Source organism: Ceratotherium simum, chromosome 4, assembly GCF_057802395.1.
Source record: "Ceratotherium simum simum isolate JZ-2026a chromosome 4, ASM5780239v1, whole genome shotgun sequence".
Lineage (NCBI taxonomy): Eukaryota > Metazoa > Chordata > Mammalia > Perissodactyla > Rhinocerotidae > Ceratotherium > Ceratotherium simum.
The window spans coordinates 32,404,418-32,419,005 of NC_141903.1; positions in this window are offsets into that span (position 1 = coordinate 32,404,418).

The following is a 14,588-nucleotide window of genomic DNA, read 5'->3' on the forward strand; positions in this document are numbered from 1 at the left end:
CCAATCCTTAAAGGAGCTTAAGATAATAAAATATATTTCTTACAAGAAGATCATGATTTCTAATCTCTGGAATCACATAAATATGTTTTTCTTCATTAATACTTAATCTTCTGGAGGAATACACTCACTAATAATTACTTTTGGGTTGGGTTTTCAAACTTACCAAATTGTTTTAGAATGATATTTTTTATTGTAATCCTTGGATAGTATGTTTTTTGCCTTTTTCAATTTAATTTATAAATACAACTCTTGTTAAGGCAAAGGTAAGAGTGACTTCTGTTAATCTCCAGTTCTTCCTAATGAACAGGGTATATGATGCTTTGGAAATTAAATTCTCCTCCCACTGTTAGTTAGACTTAAGACCGTTAATCTTCAGCCAAATTCCCCAAATGGATCAAATTTTCTTATTTTTTGCCTCTCTTACCCCCAACAAAATGATTTTTAGTTTAAATCAGTGTTGTGGAGATTTTTGTTGTTGGTTGTCTTTTATTTGACTCTAAAATGATTAGGTACAAAACTATTTTATATTTAACTATTATTCTGTCAAAACAGCTATACAGTGGAGTTGCATTTGATGCAAGAGTTTAGTTCTAGAGCTTGCTTGGTTACATGAAGAGTCATGTATAACCAAAATTTCCCTTATGAAACTCTTAAATCAAAAATACAGTATTTGTAGCCATATTTATGCATACTTTAAGAACTACTATAATGTGTCTCAAAAAGTACTGTGTGGTAACTTTTTTCTCTAGCATTGAAATAGACTTCTGTTTCTTTAGTTAAATACCAGGTAGAACATCTAGCTTGCTCTTAGGACCCATTTTATACCAAAAATATACATGTACCTTTAAATACTAGAGACACTTTTAGCATAGCTAAAAGCTCACCTAGTGATTCTCACTGACTAACTGGGATTCACTGTAAGTGGAGTTTGCATGTTCACTCACTCAATCTAGTATGTATTTATGCACATATGTATGCCAAGAACATGTAGTTGATTTTACATTTGTGTAAATGTGTATTTTATGACTTTGCTATAATACCGTGCTTGCCAATGGGTGTTTTCAAGAACTATATAACTAGGCTTGTAGACATAGGCATTCTTTCTCCAGATATAGTAATGCAGATAATGCAAAATTCTATAAATCTTAGAATGCTAACTGTCCTCAGATACTTACCATCCAATCAAAGAAAATTTTTTTAAATGTATCCTAATGATATTATTTTGGGTAGAATTTAGGAACTACATTTGACATTTTGCAAGTATGTGTTTTTAACCTTAATAGGTATTGCTCAACTCAAATATACTCCAAATCTAAGTAAGGACGATTGTCTCTAAAGTTAAAATTATGCAATTATGTTTGCAATACACATCACCTACAAAAAAGGAACCTTTCCTTTCTGAAATTATACACTTATTTTCCCATATAAATGGAAGAATTTAGAACTTTGGGCAAAAAGAGAACTGTATCAATTAGAATCTTACCTAGAGGATACTCTGACCCAACCATGGAGAGTTGTGGGAAATCAAGACCACATTTGGAGATCTGCCTGTTGTCATATAGAGCAGATCTAATGTAATGACTCAGACAATTTGCTTAACTTGCCCTGTGGCAGAAAAAAAACATATGACAAAGTGTTTAGTCTTTCATTAAGTAGTGTCAAATTTTTCCAAAAAATACAGCATGGTACAGATCATAGTGTGAAGAATACTTAGCCAAAAATAACACTGGGCCTTCCTTCAAAACGCTAGCTAGAGCAAGCTTCCTACCCAAGTGATGCCCCAACTTAAACCTATTCTCACCAACTATCCACTGACTTCGTTTTGTGATGTCATGTCAAATTCCAACTACTGGTTACCAAATGATCTCAATTTTTATAAATTCCATTTATTTGGAAATGAAAGCTTAAATTATTTTGCAAGCAATTTGCTTGTATCTAATGATATGCTTATTTCAAAATAAGAACTTTAAGAATGAAACATTTAGAATCAAGCAAAAACATAATTATCTTTTCAAAGATGGTTATAGTAGTTAATGAGAGTCTTTTTACATTTTAGAATGTATTTAGGATTTGGGGGAAGGAGTAGCAATAACAAGATTTCAAGGTTTAGTGGAAATGTCCTAGAGAAGAATTGGTTCATGTGCTTTAATGAATAGATAAGAATGATCTGTCATCAGCTTCTCAAGCATAGAGTGTTCACTTTCAGACAGCCTAAATAAAGCCTGTCCTCACCGCTCTCTACAGTCTAGGCTGTTATGACTTTACACGACCAATGAGGAAATGATTGATTTTAAGCAACTCTACTTCTGCCTCCATCCAACTTATTGAAATTTGAATTTTGGTACCTTACTGTTACTTGAATTTTAGTAAGTTACTTTGTTCATTAATAATTAAATACCCATTTTATAACTGGGCAATAGGTAAAATGAAATATTAAATTATTGAGTTCTAAAGATTGACAGAGTACTTAGTCAAAAGTGTTTTATATTATTATTAACGAATGTGTATCTTAGAATGGTGACCATAAAACCTGAAGAATGAAATCTGATGGTGTGCAGTTCTGATTTTTTTTATCACAGATAGAAATATTTCTTCTATCATTGTGCACAAAGTTCCTACTCTAGTTAATGAAGAACATTATCTACTGATGGAGCACAATGTCCTGTGTTTGTGCAAATAAATTAAAATGATTACATACTCAAATAAGGACTAATTAAATACAGAGCTGTTCTAATTTAAAAGCACAAATACTTTCTTGAGCACATTAGGTTCTAAAAATCGGATATTACATTTTTTGTGAGCTTAACTAATTAGGCTTACCTTGCATATATAAATTTGGTTTATTTCTAAAACTGCCACTAAATCTGGTGATAGCTTGCAGGGTTATTAATTATGCATTAAGGTGTTTTAAATAGCTTTTCAACACTTGTGGCACAAAAAGAGTTTTAAAAAATGAGAAAAGAAAGAAGTACTCAGTAGAAACATTTAAGATGCTTGTAAATGTATACCTACTTGGCTTACTCTGATTCTCCTAAAAGTAGAGAAAGCATATGGTTATTTCATTTTTTTCCAATGCAAATATAGTTCAAACAAAAGTCTTTGTAAAATTTAATGACACAGTTGCTTAATTTTCAGTTTTGTGGTCTTTGATAATATTGTAGGACTTGGTAGAGTCTTGTCTTTAGGCAATCAATAGTCCTAAAAGCCCTATTATTTTATATGTTTTAATTTTCAAAATGGGAATGTCTTTATTTCCTTTTCCAAACACTATGATTATGATAAAAAGTAATACCTCTATACAGCAATAAAAAGGAGTGGATTATTGATAAGATGTTTCAACATGGGTGACCCTCAAAAACATTATGCTAAGTAAAAAAAAAAAGCCGGATATGGAAAACTACATATCATGATTCCATTCATGTGAATTTCTAGAAAAGACAAATCAACAGGTTAGTTGGTTGGAGGTGGAAGTAGGATTGACTGCAAATGAGCAGGAGGGAACTTTTTGAGTGATGATGGTTGCACAACTGTATGTTTACTAAAATCATTAAAGTGTACACAAAATGGATAGATATGATATCTATCATATGATAGATATATGTCAAAATTTTTTATTAAAGCATGGGGGAGAAGGGGAGGTAGAGCAAACTGCTAGAACATCAGTATTTTTAGAGTTCATGAGAAGAGAAGGTTTTTAGGATGGATTTTAATAGAGGAGAAAACAATATAGTACTTTTGCCTAGAGAAGAAAAATGCAATACCAAGAAAGTGAAATTGTCCTCCCCCCAAATCTCACTCCCCACATCATAACTTCCTTCAAATAGACTGGTGTGCATTTTATCAGGCCATACACACAGGTACCCTCTTCCTCTCCCCCTTCCCCCAGTGGCTCATATACACATATGAATACATGCATATGCCTTTTTTTCAAAAAATTTTTACTAAGGTAAAGTTCATATAACATAAAATTCACCATTTTAACAATTTTAAAGTGTACAATTCAGTGATTTTAGTGTATTCAGAATGTTGTACAATCATCATCATTACCTAATTTCAGAATATTTCCATCACCCTAAAAAGAAAACATACCTTTCAATTCCCCATCTACTATACCCTGGCAATCGCTAATTATTTTCTGTCTCTGGATTTGCTTATTTTGAACACATATAAATAGAAGCATAAAATGTGGCCTTTTGTTTCTGGCTTCTTTCACTTAGCATGTTTTCAAAGGCTTCTTTTTTTTTAACTTAACACTCTATTATGGGCATCATTATATATGCTGAACATTGAAATGTCATTCTTTTTAATAGAGTCATTTTATTATATGAGCAAAGTTTAATTTTCTTCAGCAGTCTCTGTTGTCGGACAATTGGGATCTTTGTAGCTTTTTTAAAAATTATAAATAATGCTGCATTGATATTGGCATCTTTCATTATTATTTGCTTATAGTAGTGCTCAGGTTGATCATTATTTAAACTCAGAATTTAAATTCTGAAAACTTCAATAATTTTATTCCCTAATAGATCTGTTTAGTGTGAGCATAGTTTTCTGTGATTTGTTGAAACATGCTGGTCACATCCACGTTTGTGCAAGGCATTGCTCTGGTTCTCAGTTATCTCAACATGTTTATACTACTCTGAAGCTGTGGAATGAGAATACTGCTCAAGTATTATGTCACACCCACACCTCAGATTATTCCTTCAGTAGAAGTGAAGACTTCATTCAGAGTGAACCACTTTTTTTTCCTTTCCCATTTAGCAGAGTCATTCTGACGTGTCATTTTTAGGTCATTGTTTTTATATAGCTTTCTAAAAAAAATTCTGAAATGTGCCCATTTTTAATTTCTCCTTGAAAGGGTCTGTGTGCCTATAGAATTTAGTCATTTCACCACATCCCTAACATTTAACTCAATTGTGCTTTAATTGTATCATATTTATTGTTAGAGATAAGAACAAATGCATAGTATGATCTGACAGTGGCTCTGCTCAAATGACGCCTTGTTACCCATTTTTTTTATATTTAAAGTCCCAAGAGTTAAATTTTACCCCAGTAGCAGTTAAAAAGAAGGCTAAAATCAACATCTAATTCAGACATCTGCAGAAATCAGTTTGTTGTATAAATTTTTATTGAGCTTTAAAGAGTCGAATTTCTTAATAAAATGATTTAAAATGCTTCCCTTCTGCTTTGTTTTTTGTTTGGATGGGGTTGTTTGTTTTGAGAGCATTTGTTTGCTTTGGCCTTCTATTTATAATGTTCTTTGGCCTGTGAGTAGGCTTGCTTTTTTAATGCACTTTTTAAAAAACACTATTTCTGTACTGTTTAAATGTGGTCCATTGTAACCACTGCATGAGCAGTCATATTGAACAACCTCCACTAGCTTAAAGGCCAATCCAGATACTCTTTGCATGTCTACGTCACAAGGTCATGCTTAACCCAGGCTCGATTTTTACCATCTCTGCAGACCAGATTGTATTCTGCCTCTGGTCTAGATCACAGTCTTCCTCATGGGATAATATAGTTTTGGCTTTTTCTATAAAAGATTCAGTCATTTCTATGGTTTAATAAGAGATTAAACTGCATTTCTAGTGAGGTGAATGGTATTTAAACATGCCTATCTTTGATCATCTACTTTGAACCAAAGGTAGAATTTAATACTTGACATAAGAGTCACACTGATTTTCTGTTTCTATTCATATCAAAAAAATAAGAAAGAATCATTGATGAACAAACCATGGAACCTCTGTCTTAACCAGGACCCAGCTAGAGGCAGAATGGGAGCCGTGTTGCGAGTATGAAAGTCAGGACTGCACTGAAGGTGATAGAGGGGAATCTGGGGCCTTAGAGATTCAGCAGAGGAAAGGTTGGATAGATTGTGCTAAGGTGAGCTAGGGAATTTAACAGTTATACTATGTTATAGAAATATTGATATAAAAATTTTAGTGTATCAAAATAAAGCCTATTTACATGGTGTAAAAGCAGTGAGTACTTAAAAAAAGTAAACAGCGGAAAGGTATGTTAATTCTTTAAATCAATTTTATAAAGAAACAATTTTAAAGCAGTTTTTAAATATCCATATAACACAAGGCAATTCTTGCTGATATTAACATGCTTGCAAAACCCCTCAGAAATCCATTTCAGCCCTAGGGTTGGGAAATTTTTCTTACCCACTAATTTAAATTGCTCACCCTGCAGTTAGAGCTTAGGTATTCTTGTTCTCTCTTTATTGGAGATGGGATCAGGTTACCATCTTCTAAGACTAGAGCAGGGAACCGGTGGTCACCGGCCAAGATCTGGAAGAGAGTATCCATTCACTACCACCCTAATGGGCTTCATTTCATCTGCCCCCTGAGTCTGAGCATGCACTGGCTGCTGGTACTACTCCAAAAATAATTTCTTTCACATTGGCAATTATAATATTCTGATTCAGAGCAGAGCATATGCACTGGAATAAACAGCTATAAAAAGTAGGCGGTTTATTAGCATTTTAAAAAGGAACAATATAGCTAATGTCTGGGTATGGCTTCTATCCCTACCTCTCTGTAGCTATCCTTTTGGCGTCTTCTGTGTATGTCTATTTGAAATTTAATTGACTCTAATATAGAAATGCGATGTATTTGTAGCATTTGTTGTTCATATCAAAGTTTTATGTTGCCTATTCTCAGTTCTTGAACAAAAAAGTAGATGAACCAAATATATCATCACTGAGTGATGGGGAAAATATATTGAATATCTTTTTGCAAGGGATATGGGGAGGACTAAGGTCCTTGCTTGAAGTTTTCCTGATTCAGTGATTAGGGAAATGTTTCCTGCCCTTGCTCAATGAGTTTTTCCCACTGAATGCAGTTCTAAGCCATTAAGTGCCTACTGTGAACAAAAGATGGCTTTTGGCGTCCTCCTTACAAGCTGAATATTTTGTACTTTAGTGCTTTTCCTTACAACTTATTTTCTTTTTCTGATTGCCCTTGGATGTTTCTAAATCCCTTCCAAATTCTTCACATCTTTCTTTAATTGTGTAGCCCAGATTGGGACATGCATGTTTCATGATCTGATGACAAGTATATAATGGTGACCTCACATTTACTTCTTTTTCTGTGGCTAAGAATGACACGTTTCTTTCATACTTTTGAACTGAGACTGCGAGTGGAAAATACATATCTTATCTCTAGCTCTGGTAATAATTTGGTGTCCCCTGGCACAAATATTTTATTAAGTGAGAGAATTAATGACTAGATGCCCTTTTCCAGACCTCTTGAATTAATTGGAAGAAATTTCAACTATGCCTTAGAAAGAAAACATGATTTTGCCCCAGTAACTTCTAATGTAATTTTGGCTTTTAAGTATTTTGTCCTTCTAGTCTAATTGCATTGAAAAATATTATTAAGTAGGCACACCAGCCGTAGGACAGAGTTCGAAATTCTACCATTAGAGTAATTCCTTCTTTTCGGTTCATCAGTGCCCCTCTCAATCCTATAAAAATAACCTAATTCACTCTAAAGTACCAAAGACTTTCATCTGTATTAGCACTGGCCTCCTGGGGTCTAACATGACTCTTCAAAAAGTCCAGTAGCCATTTCCTTAGTTCAATAACTAAAATGTCTTGGACAAAATAAAAGCTGTGCTACTCTTGAGGGAAGCAGTTATGTCCATTTCAGCACATGAGAAGTACAGAAAAAACAGCATGACTCTCAAAAGGCAATGCCTATAAAGGAAAGGGACTTTTTGGGTTCATTATTAATAAATTTGACTTTTATACTTATCATAATATGTAATATATGCAATAAGATAAAAAGTATAATATAATAAATACCCATGTACCCTGCCTCTAGATTGAAATGTAAAAACATTATTAAATATGGTTGAAATACCCTATGTATATCCTAATTGCAGCCCATGTCTTCCCAGCAGAAGTTACTAATATTCCAAATTTAGGCTCATCATTCTCAGCATTTCTTTATATTTTTACTGCGTATGTATCTATCCTTAAACAGTGTAGTATTATTTAGTATGTTTTTGACTTTTATATAAATAACACCACACTGTTATTCTTCTGTAATTTTTGCTTTTTTCACTCAAAAGTTTGTGAGATTCAGCTATGTGAATACTTGTGAAGCTCTGTTTACCAGTATGTAGTCTTCCATTAATATATTACAATGTATTGATCCATTTTCCTGCTGATGGACCTTAAGTTTGTCTCCAATAGCTTACTTTTACAAACAATGGTCTATGAACAGTCCTAGATGTGTCTTCTTGTGTACGTGTGTGCACGGGTTTTCCTAGGGACCCACATAAGCCTGCAGTGCCACATCTTTTCCTTTATGGTTTTCATCTGTCTTATCCCAAAGCCATGAAAGCAGCCTCAATACTTTCTTCTAAGGATTTTAAAGTTTTGCTTTTCACATTTAAATTTTTTTTTATCCACCTGGTATATGAAGTAGGGATCCAATTCCGGTTTTTGCCATATGCATCACCAGTTGTTCTGTCCCCATTTATTTGTCTACCCAGGAAAGGTACTGTGAAGATAACCATAAGGCATTTTTTTAGGTTAGTCCTAAAAAGAATGGAAGGAAAAAAAAAGCGTTCTTTTTTTTTTCCTTTTAAAGATCCTTTTTTTCCTTTTAAAGGATCTCTCTTTAAAAATTTTTCTACCTTTTCCTCCCTCCTCTAGCCTCTGTCTCTCAGCTCTCACCTACGTGGAATCAGCTTCATTAATAGAAAATATGTTATATGACTTAGAGGAAGCATTACCTTGGGATGGTAATACTTCCTATCTTTTGAATCAGAGGTTAGTAAACTTTTTCTGTAAAGGACCAGATAATAAATATTTTAGGCTTTGCAGGCCAAGAGGCAAAATAAATATATTATGTACAATAAATATATTATATGATATATATATTGCTATATAAATGCCAAGAGGGAAAATAAATTTCCACAAAATTTTTATTGACAAAATTTAAAATATAATAATTAAGTACAATTTTTGATAATGCAGGTCTACTAATGTGTAGAATGGAATTCTTTCTATCTAATTTAATTTATTCCTTCTAACAACTTGATGAGGTAGGTATTGTTAATGCCTTCATTTCATTCATGAGAAAAATGAAGTTCATACAAGGTTATCTGTGGGCAAATGTTGGAACCATCGTTTGAGCCTAACTCCAGAGCTGTACTCCTGACCTGGATATAATTTCCAGAGGGGAATTAGTAGTAAGTCTTATTTTAAAGATGAAGAAATGGAAGCTCAAAGGGGTTAAGTAAGGGACGAAGTAACACAGATTGCTGTAGGGCCATGTCTGCCTAATTTCAAAGCCATGCTCTTTCCCCTCTCCTCTGCTACTTCAAGACTTCCAGTAACCTCCAAATCACATATAATAGCTGCAATTAGAAAAATCACGTCCTGGGGCCGGCCCCGTGGCTTAGCGGTTAAGTACGCCTGCTCCGCTACTGGCGGCCCCGGTTCGGATCCCAGGTGCGCACTGACGCACCGCTTCTCCGGCCATGCTGAGGCCGCGTCCCACATACAGCAACTAGAAGGATGTACAACTATGACACGCAACTATCTACTGGGGCTTTGGGGAAAAAAAGGAGGAGGATTGGCAATAGATGTTAGCTCAGGGCTGGTCTTCCTCAGCAAATAGAGGAGGATTAGCATGGATGTTAGCTCAGGGCTGATCTTCCTCACAAAAAAAAAAAAAAAGAAAAGAAAATCACGTCCCAAGTTATGTTACCATTTTAACTGAAATGTTTTAATACAGAAATCAACAGCTGTACATATTTTTCCTTTAATTATAAAAGTTATAAATGGACATATTTAAAAGATCGTACAATCTGGAAGGGAATTTGGTGAAAGGTAAAGAATGAAATTTATTCATTCATTTTTTTCTCTCTCTCCTATTTGCTCTCTCCTTAGTTCTCTCTTACCTTTCTCTCTTTTATTTTTCTCTCTTTTATCTCCCTCCCCTTTTTTTGAGTGTTATAAGAGCTGCTCAGAAGAGAATAAAGCAGTGCTTGCCCAAGGGTAGAATTAAGATCCCAGAGAAATAAAGGTGCTGTTGTTGACCAAATACAGTGGCAACCTCAAAGCTGATATAAATTCCTTTTTTGTTTTTTTGGTGAGGAGGATTGGCCCAGGGCTAACATCGGTGCCCATCCTCTATTTTTTTATGTGGGACGCCGCCACAGGATGGCTTGACGAGCGGTGTGTAGCTCTGTGCCCAGGATCCGAACCTGCGAACCCCGGGCTGCTGAATCGGAGCGTGCAAACCCAACCACTACGCCACCGGGCCAGCCCCCTGGTTATAAATTCTTTTAATAGATGAATGGTTTTCAGTTTCCTGGAATCAAATCAATGCTCAACAAGTGTGTACTAAATGGCTACCATGTGGTCAATTCTGTGAGAGAATACAGATGAAATACCTACCTCTGCCTTCAAGGAGCCACAAGCTAGTGAAATTCTAACCATCAAAGCAAACTTGAGAGAGTGAAGAGAAAGCCTAAGTAAACTCCTCCAGGGCAGAGCCTATGTCATCATTGCTCTGGCACCATATATCCTTTATTAAGAAAGTTGAAAATTAAGCAATAATATCAATTCCCAGTTGAATGATCCATTTGATTAGGTCATAAATCTGATTAACTTTAAGATAAAACAAATTGGCAAAAGATAATTACTATTTGTGTACTTGGCTTCCAATATACATTTAAAAATGTGGAGTGAAATAAACAACAACTAAAATGTACTTGTCATGTACCATGTGCCAGGCACCCTGCCAGATGTGTCACATGCATATATCATTTAATGATGACAACAATACAATGAGGTAGGTGTTTTATTATTATCACTGTTTTAGATTATTTTAAAGATTCAAAGTATTTGCCCAATTGTTACACAGTTAATAATGAGTATAGCCCCGATTTGACCTAGAGAATAGTTATGAAAACTTGAAAATGTGTTGACATTTGAAAAGGATTCATGCTGCCTTATAATTTGTTTTCAATCCTAAGGGCAAACTAGGAAAAATAAATCATAGACACAGCATTGAATTGATAAATGAATTAAATTTTTGCCTCTTCTCCCAAAGAGCTTTTTTTGGCAACAAATCAGAAGCTGAGCTATCTCTCTGAGGTTTGGATTAGCGAATCTGGTTCAGTTCTGAAATGAAGTAAAGATGTCTGCCTCTAGTTGTAAATTCTAGGTTACATGAGAACACGAAGCTCTATCCCCACCAGCTGTTACTCACTTTGTTTCTTGGGCCCCTGGAGAATTCCTCTGGGCACTGCAGCTATGTTGTATATGCAGTTATGTTCATGTTATGTATATGTTCCCCACATGAAAGGGTCAAGAGGAAGTGGAAAGTGCTTGGGAGAAGGGCAAAAAAACAGATTCTACCTTTGGCTCTGCCCCTTACCCATCATATGCTTTGAATAAAGTACATTTCACACTACCTATAAAACGAGGATAAAAATGCTTTCTCTGCCCAGTTCACTGAACTAGAGGATCAAAAGAGACCATTTATGTGAAACGGCTTTACAAGGTCCAAAGGGCTACAGACAGGCAGGGCACTATTTTTCGGATAACAAACCTACCTATGTGCTCATCCGCTGTGCGCGGTAACCCGTGGTTGGGAGAAAGTCAGAGCCCAGGCCAGAGCTAGGGAAGCACAGATCTGGCCTGGTTCACACCAAGAAAGAGAACTGGCTAGTTCCGCTGTATTCAAAAGTCCCTCTTAAACTCTCCACATTTGAAATTTCTGTTTGTCAGGAGAAAATATAGTGGTGAAGAGCCCAGGCTTGGTAATCTGACCAATTAGAGCCCAAAAGCCGGCTTCGCCACTAGAATCTCGACCTCAGTTTTCTCATCTACAGGACAGGGATGACTACAGCATCTGCGTAGGAGGCTCTGTGGGTTAATTGAGCAAAAGAATGCTAACGACTTAATATGATGCCTTGTAAACTGAAAGCAGACCATAGGTAGTAGGTGGTATATATTATTAGGGACAGTAGGAGTCTGAGCAACGGTAATGCAGCAATGTCATGAGGGAACTTGGACAGATGTTTTTCTGACAATTGTGAATGTCATTACTTGAAACCTAATTTACATGTTTTCTGCCTAAACATTGGACCAGTGGTCTTGCATACAATTTTCATTTGTTTTTGCTGAGCAAGGGATATTACTTAAAGAAAAAACAGTTATCTCTAATACAGATTTTTCATCTTTTGTACTAGATGTATATTTCCTTTCGTTCACATATAATTCATTATTATCGGGACCTAGGGGCATCTTTGCCAGTTAAATGATATGAATCTTGACCCTGGCTTTCATTCTGTGGAATTGACTCATAAAGTCACATAACGTTTGCACTTCATTGCAGAGACTTTTTTTAAAAATGCGCTTGGCACTTGCATATCGGGTAACATTTCCTTAATGGGATTTATCCAGTTTGGCTCAAATAAAACAAGTACCTGGTTACTTGTTATGCAACTTGATATGCATATTTGAAAATGAGTGATGAGATCCTCATTGGAATTTTTTTCGTTTCGTGGAGGTTAATACAGTTAAAGAATAACACGAATGGTTAAAAGTCCTAAAGTATAATTTGAAGAAGCGTCAACAAGCCTATATTTATTGTAATAGTGCTTGGGCAATATCTCATTTCCACTTAGCCTCAGAGCTATAAATAGTTCTAATTTGTTTTCTTTGTACACTTACTGGATTAATTACAGTAGAACAAGCCAAGTGATACTATCGTAGCAGTTGGCTAAACTTGACACAAACACGATAATTAAAATGATTGCTTTTTAATTTCTCCCCTTTTCAGTAGTTTAATGAGCTGAATCTACAGTGTTATGAGCCTTAAAAAATTTGATTTGAGAACCACTGGGCTTTTCTGTTGATGTGTTTTCATTGTTGACAGTGGATTTCAGTGTTGTTCAGTGTTGTTGGGAGTTTCCTTCAGAAAGGAAACACCTGGGTCCTGCTTCCATGTGATATCTGCTTAGTAAACAAGTGTATTGTTTCCATCATACTTGCATCACCGTGGAATAATCACGTGTTTCCATCTACCTATCCAAATTGATGTTGATAGCACACGTGCACGCACACACACATATATCCTTGATAGAGAAACTGTTTCTCTGCCATCAGTAAAAGTCACATATGTTTATTTCAACATGTCCTCCAAAAAGTTATTCAGTGCCTTGGCATTACCCAGGGCAATGATTGTGCTCAGCTGATCCTCCATCCTGTCTGTTGTTTATAGATGTATGATTACATCTGGAAAGGTACTGTTTTTGTTAATGTACAACAAGAAGGCCGCTGGCAAGCGAAGAAGTGAAAAACGGCTACTGCCAAAGGTATAGTCCTTTCATCCTAAAAACGTTGCCTGAGCCACTCTTGGTCCTCCCATTATGTTCCTTCATGGTTTGCCAATTAACATTTCCCAGTGCTCAGGGGTCACTGATCTGGACAGCATCCTTTGGTTTCCCCTCCCACTGATTCCCAGCAGAGCTGTTATAAATGCACTGTACTTCCTTTTTGATTTTCCCTTAGTGGCTTGGTTGCTTTGTGAGAATTTGATGCACAGGTTTAAACAACCTCTTTACAAAGTAGAGACAAAGCCAAAAATAGAAGGGAATAAGTACACTCAAATGGGCTCGAATGAGAGCAAACTTCAGCTGCAAACTTTTTAACTGAGGTAGCTGGATTTTTGTTGCTTTTGAGAATTTTAAAACAGAGCACAACTGAGAGATGGAAATATTTTTCCCCTCTGTGTATCTCAGAAGGATTTTCTACTTCATATCTGACTTTGAACACTCTCTATGTAGTCCACACTTAAAATGTCAAGTAATTTCACCTGGCCTTTAGTACAGAGGGGGTTCAACTGACAATTGGAGAGGCTTCTCACCTGCAAGTTTCTCCAGTGTTCCCAGCACTTTTTGAAGTAGTAAATGTTCCTCAGAACTCAATTCTGGGCCCTTGGTTTTCTGTTTTTACATCCTGCCTGCCAAGGCAGTTCACTTGCTCTTACAGATTCAACTCTCGCCTCCGTGTTGGAGGTATCCAAGTCTATATCCCAAACACTAACTTCTCACCCATGCTTACATCCCTATCAGCAATTGCCTGCTGGACATTTCTTTAAGATGTCCCATTGTCACCTCATAGTCAACATACACAGGATGCATGGAAGTCATCTTCTCTCTTCTGCTCTTACAGGCCGCCTCTCTACAATCCACAATCCTCTTCCTCTCTTTCTTTCTCTCTCTGTCTCTATCTCCATCTCTTTCTCACAGCCATTCCAGTAATGATCAAGACTGCAGAGTCACCATTTGATTTCTTCTCTCCCCAGCTTCCCACATCTATGTACTAGGTAAGTCTTCTGTCATCTTTCATGTCTCTCCTGTGCCTCCTTCTTCTACAATACTGTGACTAATCATCCAGGTTTACACAAGCATTTATCCGACCAATGCTTATCAGTCATCTACACCTTGCCAGGTACTGTAATAGGTACACTGAGAATTTGTTGTTGGCAAAGAAATTGGCATGGCAATTATCATAGCAATTGCCCCTGAATTATTACAGCACTCCTAATTGGTAT